Here is a 10,717-nt window from a genome sequence, read left to right as displayed (position 1 = left end):
CATACTCACAGATACTTGAGGTGACATTGGAGTATCTAGGTGACATTAGGGTTTTGGTTGATTTGTGTCTTAAGGTGTTATTCTAGTACGAACTCTAGGATAGATTGGACGGAAAGAATAGCTTTGTGTTATTTTACTACGGACTCTTGAATAGATCGATTAGAAAGGATAACTTTGAGGTGGTTTCGTACCCTACAATAATATCTTTGTTTGTTCTCCGCTATTAGTGAATTTGGAGTGACTCTTTGTTGCATGTTGAGGGATTGTTATATGATCCAATTATGTTATTCTTCCTGAGAGAACTTGCACTAGTGAAAGTATGAACCCTAGGCCTTGTTTCGAAGCATTGCAATACCGTTTGTGCTCACTTTTATCATTAGTTACCTTGTTGTTTTTATATTTTCAGATTACAAAAAGCTATATCTACCATCCATATTGCACTTGTATCACCATCTCTTCGCCGAACTAGTGCACCTATACAATTTACCATTGTACTGGGTGTGTTGGGGACACAAGAGACTCTTTGTTATTTGGTTGCAGGGTTGTTCGAGAGAGACCATCTTAATCCTACGCCTCCCACGGATTGATAAACCTTAGGTCATACACTTGAGGGAAATTTGCTACTGTCCTACAAACCTCTACACTTGGAGGCCCAACAACGTCTACAAGAAGAAGGTTGTGTAGTAGACATCAAGCTCTTTTCTGGCGCAGTTGTTGGGGAGGCTAGGTAAGCGGCACTAACACCCCATCAATTAAGCTCTTTTCTGGTGCTGTTGCCTGGGAGGTTAGCGCTTGAAGGTATATCTTTAGATCTTGCAATCGAATCTTTTAGTTTCTTGTTTTATCACTAGTTTAGTCTATAAAAGAAAACTACAAACAAATGGAATTAAGGTTGCCTCATATGCTTCATCTTTTTAATGTCTTCCGTGAAAATAAGGATTCTGATAATTGTGCCAAAGTGTTAGAAGAAGAATGTATTAAAATGTTTGGCACTAAATCTTTGGATGATGAGCATGATTGCAATGTTGTTAGTATGAATTCTTTGAATACCCATGATGCTAATGATATGCAAAGCCACAAGCTTGGGGATGCTATGTTTGATGAAGATGATATTTTTTGTCCCCCAAGTTTTGATGAGCAAATTTATTATGATGAAAGCATCCCTCCTATCTATGATGATTATTGTGATGACACGTATGCTATAAAGAATAATGATATCCATGAAACTTGTCATCACGATTTTAACTTTCAATTGGATTATGGCTCACATGATAGTTATTTTGTTGAGTTTGCCCCCACTACTATTCATGAGAAGAAATTTGCTTATGTGGAGAGTAATAAAAATTCTCTGCTTGTAGATCATGAAAAGAATGCTTTATGTGATAGTTATATTCTTGAATTCATTCATGATGCTGCTGAAAATTATTATGAGGGAGGAATATATGTTTGTAGGAATTGCAATAATATCAAGTTTCCTCTCTATGTGCTTAAAATTTTGAAGTTATGCTTGTTTTGTCGTCCTATGCTAGTTGATTCTTGTTCCCATAAATTGTTTGCTCACAAAATCCCTATGCATAGGAATTGGGTTAGACTTAAATGTGCTAGTCATATTCTTCATGATGCTCTCTTTTTGTTTCAATTCTTATCTTTTATGTGAGCATCATTGAAATCATCATGCCTAGCTAGGGGCGTTAAATGATAGCGCTTGTCGGGAAGCCACCCAATTTTATTTTTGTTTTTTGCTTCTCGTTCCTATTTAGTAATAAATAATTCATATAGCTTTTGTTATGATTGAGTTTTTATGTTTTAATTAGTTTTTGTGCCAAGTAAAGCCTTTAGGATCTTCTTGGGTGATTATTGTTTGATCTTGCTGATAAAAACAGAAAGTATGCGCTCATGAAGATAATTATCATATTTTACCAGGGAGCGACAAAATACCAATTCCAACTGCAGTAGATCAATATACAAATTATTTAGATCTTCCTAATATTTCAGTATTTTTGGAGTTACAGAAGTATTCGAAACCTTCAGATTGCTATAAACTGTTCTGTTTTTGGCAGATTCTGTTTCTATGTGTTTTTTCCTTATTCTGATGAATCTATGAGTAGTATCGGAGGGTATGAACCATAGAGAAGTTGGAATATAATAGATGAAGGAAATATGCCCTAGAGGCAATAATAAAGTTAATATTTATTTCCTTATATCATGATAAATGTTTATTATTCATGCTAGAATTGTATTAACCGGAAACTTAGTACATGTGTGAATACATAGACAAACTGAGTGTCACTAGTATTCCTCTACTTGACTAGCTCGTTGAATCAAACATGGTTAAGTTTCCTAGCCATAGACATGAGTTGTCATTTGATTAACGGGATCACATCATTGGAGAATGATGTGATTGACTTGACCCATTCCATTAGCTTAGCACGATGATCGTTTAGTTTGTTGCTACTGCTTTCTTCATGACTTATACATGTTCCTCTGACTATGAGATTATGCAACTCCCGAATACCGGAGGAACACTTTGTGTGCTACCAAATGTCACAATGTAACTGGGTGATTATAAAGGTGCTCTACAGGTGTCTCTGATGGTACTTGTTGAGTTGGCATAGATCGAGATTAGGATTTGTCACTCTGATTGTCGGAGAGGTATCTCTGGGCCCTCTCGGTAATGCACATCACTATAAGCCTTGCAAGCAATGTGACTAATGAGTTAGTTGCGGGATGATGCATTATGGAATGAGTAAAGAGACTTGCCGATAACAATATTGAACTAGGTATTGAGATACCGACGACCGAATCTTGGGCAAGTAACATACCGATGACAAAAGGGAACAACGTATGTTGTTATGCGGTTTGACCGATAAAGATCTTCGTAGAATATGTAGGAACCAATATGAGCATCCAGGTTCCGCTATTGGTTATTGACCGGAGATGAGTCTCGGTCATGTCTAGATAGTTCTCGAACCCATTGGGTCCACACACTTAACGTTCGGTGACGATCGGTATTATGAGTTTATGTGTTTTGATGTACCGAAGGTAGTTCAGAGTCCCGGATGAGATCGGGGACATGACGAGGAGTCTCGAAATGGTCGAGACGTAAAGATCGATATATTGGACGACTATATTCGGACATCGGAAAGGTTCCGAGTGATTCGGGTATTTTTCGGAGTACCGGAGAGTTACGGAAATTCACCGGGAGGGTCAATGGGCCTTCGTGGGCTTTAGTGGAAATAGAGGGCAGCAAGGAATTGTGGGGTGCGCCCCCCTAGGCCCAAACCGAATTGGTTTAGGGCTTTGGGGGCCGGCCCCCTCTTTCCTTTTCCTCTCCTCCTCTTTCCTTCCCCTCCTAGTTGGACTAGGAAAGGGGGAACCTACTATGAGGCCGCCGCCCCCTCCCCTTGCTCCTTTATATACGGGGGCAGTGGGGTACCCTAGGACAGACAAGTTGATTGTTCCAAGCTGTGTGCAGTGCCCCCTCCACCATATTCCACCTTGGTCATATCGTAGCGGTGCTTAGGCGAAGCCCTGCGTCGGTAACATCATCATCACCGTCATCACGCCGTTGTGCTGACGGAACTCTCCCTCGAAGCTCTACTGGATTGTGAGTTCGTGGGAAGTCACCGAACTAAACGTGTGCAGATCGCGGAGGTGTTGTACGTTCGGTACTAGGATCGGTCGATCGTGAAGATGTACGACTACATCAACCGCGTTGTCATAACGTTTCCGCTTATGGTCTATGAGGGTACGCAGACAATACTCTCCACTCTCATTGCTATGCATCACCATGATCTTGTGTGTGCGTAGGATTTTTTTGGAATTACTACGTTCCCCAACAGTGGCATCCGAGCCAGGTCTATGCGTAGATGTTATATGCACGAGTAGAACACAAAGGAGTTGTGGGCGTGGGTATATACATATTGCTTGCCGTTACTAGTTGATTCTTGATTCGGCGGTATTGTTTGATGAAGCGGCCCAGACCGACATTACGCGTACGCTTACGCAAGACTGTTCTACCGTCGTGCTTCGCACAGAGGTGGCTAGTGGGTGTCTATTTCTCCAACTTTAGTTGAGTCGGTTTCAATGAACATGGTTCTTTTAGAAGATCAAAAGGCAATCACTATACCGCGTTGTGGTTTTTGATGCGTAGGTAAGAACGGTTCTTGCTCAGCCCGTAGCAGCCACGTAAAACTTGCAACAACAAATTAGAGGACGTCTAACATGTTTTTGCAGGGCTTGTTGTGATGTGATATGGTCAAGACGTGATGAGATATAAGTTGTTGTATGAGATGATCATGTTTTGTTGAAGTTATCGGCAACTAGAAGAAGCCTTATGTTTGTCTCTTTATTGCATAAGATGCAAGCGCCAAATAATTGCTTTACATTATCGCTATGCGATAGCAATAGTTGCAAGAGCAATAGTTGGCGAGACGACCATGTGATGACACGTTGATAGAGATCAAGATGATGGAGATCATGGTGTCTTGCCAGTGACGATAGAGATCATGACGGTACTTTGGAGATGGAGATCAAAGGCGCAAGATGATCATGGCCATATCATGCCACATATTTTGATTGCATGTGATGTTTATCCTTTATCCATCTTATTTTGCTTAGTTCGGCGGTAGCATTATAAGATGATCTCTCACTAAATTTCAAGGTATAAGTGTTCTCCCTGAGTATGCACCATTGCGACAGTTCGTCGTTTCGAGACACCACGTGATGATCGGGTGTGATAAGCTCTACGTTCACATACAACGGGTGCAAGCCAGTTTTGCACACACGGAATACTCGGGTTAAACTTGACGAGCCTAGCATATGCAGATATGGCCTCGGAACACTGGAGACCGAAAGGTCGAGCGTGAATCATATAGTAGATATGATCAACATAATGATGTTCACCATTGAAAACTACTCCATCTCACGTGATGATCGGACATGGTTTAGTTGATTTGGATCTCGTGATCATTTAGATGACTAGAGGGATGTCTATCTAAGTGGGAGTTATTAAGTAATATGATTAATTGAACTTTAATTTATCATGAACTTAGTCCTGATAGTATTTGCATATCTATGTTGTAGATCAATAGCTTGCGATGTAGCTCCCCATTTATTTTTTGTTATGTTCCTAGAGAAAAATAAGTTGAAAGATGTTAGTAGCAATGATGCGGACTAGCTCCGTGATCTGAGGGTTATCCTCATTGCTGCACATAAGTATTATGTCCTTGATGCACCACTAGGTGACGGACCTATTGCAGGAGCAGATACAGACGTTATGAACGTTTGACAAAGCTCAGTATGATGACTACTTGATAGTTTAGTGCACCATGCTTTACGGCTTAGAATCGGGGCTTCAAAGACGTTTTGAATGCCACGGAGCATATGAGATGTTCCAAGAGTTGAAATTAGTATTTCAGACTCATGCCCATGTCGAAAGGTAGGAGACCTTTGACAAGCACTTTGCCTACAAGATGGAGGAGAATAGCTCAGATAGTGAGCATGTGCTCAGAATGTGTGAGTACTACAATCACTTGAATCGAGTGGGAGTTAATCTTCCAGATAAGATAGTGATTGACAGAGTTCTCTAGTCACTATCACCAAGTTACTAGAACTTCGTGGTGAACTATAATAAGCAAGGGATAACGGAAATGATTCCCAAGTTCTTCGTGATGCTGGAATCGACGAAGGTAGAAATCAAGAAAAGCATCAAGTGTTGATGGTTGACAAGACCACTAGTTTCAAGAAAAGGGCAAAGGTAAGAAGGGGAACTAGAAGAAGAACGGCAAGCAAGTTGCTGCTCAAGTGAAGAAGCCCAAGTCTAGACCTAAGCCTGAGACTAAGTGCTTCTACTGCAAAGGGACTGGTCACTGGAAGCAGAACTGTCCCAAGTATTTGGCGGATAAGAAGGATGGAAAAGTGAACAAAGGTATATTTGATATACATGTTATTGATGTGTACTTTACTAGTGTTTATAGCAACCCCTCAGTATTTGATACTAGTTCAGTTACTAAGATTAGTAACTCGAAACGGGAGTTGCAGAATGAACAGAGACTAGTTAAGGGTGAAGTGACAATGTGTGTTTGAAGTGGTTCCAAGATTGATATGATCATCATCGCGCACTGCCTATACTTTCAGGATTAGTGTTGAACCTAAATAAATGTTATTTGGTGTTTGCGTTAAGCTTGAATATGATTTGATCATGTTTATTGCAATACGATTATTCATTTAAAGTCAGAGAATAATTGTTGTTCTGTTTACATGAATAAAACCTTCAATGGTCATACACCCAAGGTGAATGGTTTATTGATTCTTGATCGTAGTGATACACATATTCATAATATTGAAGCCAAAAGATGCAAAGTTAATAATGATAGTGCAACTTATTTGTGGCACTGCCGTTTAGGTTATATTGGTGTAAAGCGCATGAAGAAAATCCATGCTGATGGGCTTTTGGAATCACTTGATTATGAATCACTTGATGCTTGCGAACCATGCCTCATGGGCAAGATGACTAAGACTCCGTTCTCTGAAACAATGGAGCGAGCAACTAACTTATTGGAAATAATACATACTGATGTATGTGGTCTGATGAGTGTTGAGACTCGCGGCGGGTATCGTTATTTTATGACCTTCACACATGATTTGAGCAGATATGGGTATATCTACTTGATGAAATATAAGTCTGAAACATTTGAAAAGTTCAAAGAATTTCAGAGTGAAGTGGAAAATCATCGTGACAAGAAAATAAAGTTTCTATGATCTGATCACGGAGACGAATATTTGAGTTACAAGTTTGGTCTTCAATTAAAACAATGTGGAATAGTTTCACAAATTCGTGCCACCTGGAACACCACAGTAATGGTGTGTCCGAACGTCGTAATCGCACTTTACTAGATATGGTGCGATCTATGATGTCTCTTACCGATTTACCGCTATCGTTTTGGGGTTATGCATTAGAGACAGCCGCATTCACGTTAAACAGGGCACCATCTAAATCCGTTGAGATGACACCATATAAACTATGGTTTGGCAAGAAACCAAAGCTGTCATTTCTTAAAGTTTGGGGTTGCGATGCTTATGTGAAAAAGTTTCAACCTGATAAGCTCGAACCCAAATCGGAGAAATGTGTCTTCATAGGATACCCAAAGGAAACTGTTGGGTACACCTTCTATCACAGATCCGAAAGGCAAGATTTTTGTTGCTAAGAGTGGATCCTTTCTAGAGAATAAGTTTCTCTCGAAAGAAGTGAGTGGGAGGAATGTAGAACTTGATGAGGTAATTGTACCTTCTCCCGATTGGAAACTAGTTCATCACAGAAATCAGTTCTAATGATTCCTACACCAATTAGTGAGGAAGTTAATGATGATGATCATGAAACTTTAGATCAAGTTACTACTGAACCTCGTAGGTCAACCAGAATATGTTCCGCACTAGAGTGGTATGGTAATCCTGTTCTGGAGGTCATGTTACTTGACCATGACGAACCTACGAACTATGAGGAAGCGATGATGAGCCAAGATTCCACAAAATGGCTTGAAGCCATGAAATGTGCGATGAGATCCATGTATTAGAACAAAGTATGGACTTTGATTGACTTGACCGTTGAACGGCGAGCCATTAAGAATAAATGGATCTTCAAGAGGAAGATGGACACTGATAGTAGTGTTACTATCTACAAAGCTCGAATTGTCGCAAAAGGTTTTCGACAAGTTCAAGATGTTGACTACGATGAGAATTTCTCACTCGTATCTATGCTTAAGTCTGTCCGAATCATGTTAGATATTGCCGCATTTTATGAAATCTGGCAAATGGATAAACAAAACTGCATTCCTTAATGGATTTATTAAAGAAGAGTTGTATATGATGCAACCAGAAGGTTTTGTCAATCCTAAAGGTACTAACAAAATATGCAAGCTCCAGCGATCCATCTATGGACTGGTGCAAGCACCTCGGAGTTGGAATATATGCTTTGATAAGTTGATCAAAGCATATAGTTTTATACAGACTTGCGGTGAAGCCTGTATTTACAAGAAAGTGAGTGGGAGCACTACAACATTTCTGATAAGTATATGTGAAAGACATATTGTTGATCGGAGATAATGTAGAATTATTCTGCAAAGCATGAAGGAATGTTTGAAAGGAGTTTTTCAAAGAAAGACCTCGGTGAAGCTGCTTACATATTCAGCATCAAGATCTATAGAGATAGATCAAGACGCTTGATAAGTTTTTCAATGAGTACATACCTTGACAAGATTTTGAAGTAGTTCAAAATGGAACAGTCAAAGAAGGAGTTCTTGCCTGTGTTACAAAGGTGTGAAGTTGAGTAAGACTCAAAACCCGACCACGGCAGAAGATAGAGAGAGAATGAAAGTCATTCCCTATGCCTCAGCCATAGGTTCTTTAAAGTATGACATGCTGTGTACCAGACCTATTGTATACCCTGCCCTGAGTTTGGCAAGGGAGTACAATAGTGATCTAGGAGTAGATCACTAGACATTGGTCAAAATTATCCTTAGTGGAATAAGGATATGTTTCTCGATTATGGAGGTGACAAAAGGTTCGTCGTAAAGGGTTACGTCGATGCAAGTTTTGACACTGATCCAGATGACTCTAAGTCTCAATCTGGATACATATTGAAAGTGGGAGAAATTAGCTAGAGTAGCTCCATGCAGAGCATTGTTGACATAGAGATTTGCAAGATACATACGGATCTGAATGTAGCAGAGCCATTGACTAAGCCTCTTCCACGAGCAAAACATGATCAGCACCAAGGCTCCATGGGTGTTAGAATCATTACTGTGTAATCTAGATTATTGACTCTAGTGCAAGTGGGAGACTAAAGGAAATATGCCCTAGAGGCAATAATAAAGTTATTATTTATTTCCTTATATCATGATAAATGTTTATTATTCATGCTAGAATTGTAATAACCGGAAACATAATACTTGTGTGAATACATAGACAAACAAAGTGTCACTAGTATGCCTCTACTTGACTAGCTCGTTAATCGAAGATGGTTATTTTTCCTAACCATAGACATGAGTTGTCATTTGATTAACGGGATCACATCATTAGGAGAATGATGTGATTGACATGACCCATTCCATTAGCTTAGCACCCGATCGTTTAGTATGTTGTTATTGCTTTCTTCATGACTTATACATGTTCCTATGACTATGAGATTATGCAACTCCTATTTACCGAAGGAACACTTTGTGTGCTACCAAACGTCACAACGTAACTAGGTGATTATAAAGGTGCTCTACAGGTGTCTCCAAAGGTACATGTTGGGTTGGCATATTTCGAGATGAGGATTTGTCGCTCCGATTGTCAAAGAGGTATCTCTGGGCCCTCTCGGTAATGCACATCACTTAAGCCTTGCAAGCAATGCAACTAATAAGTTAGTTGCAAGATGATGTATTACAGAACGAGTAAAGAGACTTGCCGGTAACGAGATTGAACTAGGTATTGAGATACCGACGATCGAATCTCGGGCAAGTAACATACCGATGACAAAGGGAACAATGTATATTGTTATGCGGTCTCACCGATAAAGATCTTCGTAGAATATGTAGGAGCCAATATGAGCATCCAGGTTCCGCTATTGGTTATTGACTGGAGATGTGTTCTCGAACCCGTAGGGTCCACACGCTTAACATTCCGTGACGATCGATATTATGAGTTTATATGTTTTGATGTACCGAAGGTTGTTCGGAGTCCCGGATGTGATCACGGACTTGACGAGGAGTCTCGAAATGGTCGAGACATAAAGATCGATATATTGGACGACTATATTTGGACACCGGAAAGGTTCCGGGTGAGATTGGGACAATACCGGATCACCGGGAGGTTATTGGAACCCCTCGGGAGGTATATGGGCCTTATTGGGCCTTAGTGGAAAGGAGGGGAAAGGAGCAAGGGAGGGGGCGCCCCCCCCAAGCCCAATCCGAATTGGGAAGGGGGCCGGCCCCCCCTTTCCTTCCTCCCTCCTTCATCTTCCTTCCCTCTCCTACTCCTAATAGGAAAAGGGGGAGTCCTACTCCCAGTGGGAGTTGGACTACCCCCCTTGGGCGCGCCACCCTCCTTGGCTGGCTCCCTCCTCCACTCCTTTATATACGGGGGCAGGGGGGCACCCTAGAGACACAACAATTGATCATTGATCTATTAGCCGTGTGCGGTGCCCTCCTCCACCATAATCCTCGATAATATTGTAGCGGTGCTTAGGCGAAGCCCTGCGACGGTAGAACATCAAGATCGTCACCACGCCGTCGTGCTGACGGAACTCTTCCCCAACATTCTGCTGGATCGGAGTCCGGGGATCGTCATCGAGCTGAACGTGTGCTAGAACTCGGAGGTGCCGTAGTTTCGGTGCTTGATCGATCGGGCCGTGAAGACGTACGACTACATCAACCGCGTTGTGCTAATGCTTCCGCTTCCGGTCTACGAGGGTACGTAGACAACACTCTCCCCTCTCGTTGTTATGCATCACCATGATCTTGCGTGTGCGTAGGATTTTTTTTGAAATTACTGCGTTACCCAACAGTGGCATCCGAGCCTAGGTTTTATGTGTTGATGTTATATGCACGAGTAGAACACAAGTGAGTTGTGGGCGATATAAGTCATACTGCTTACCAGCATGTCATACTTTGGTTCGGCGGTATTGTTGGATGAAGCGGCCCGGACCGACATTACACGTACGCTTACGCGAGACTAG

This window comes from Triticum urartu, chromosome 3 (assembly GCF_003073215.2).
Source record: "Triticum urartu cultivar G1812 chromosome 3, Tu2.1, whole genome shotgun sequence".
NCBI lineage: Eukaryota > Viridiplantae > Streptophyta > Magnoliopsida > Poales > Poaceae > Triticum > Triticum urartu.
This window is presented reverse-complemented; position numbering follows the sequence as displayed.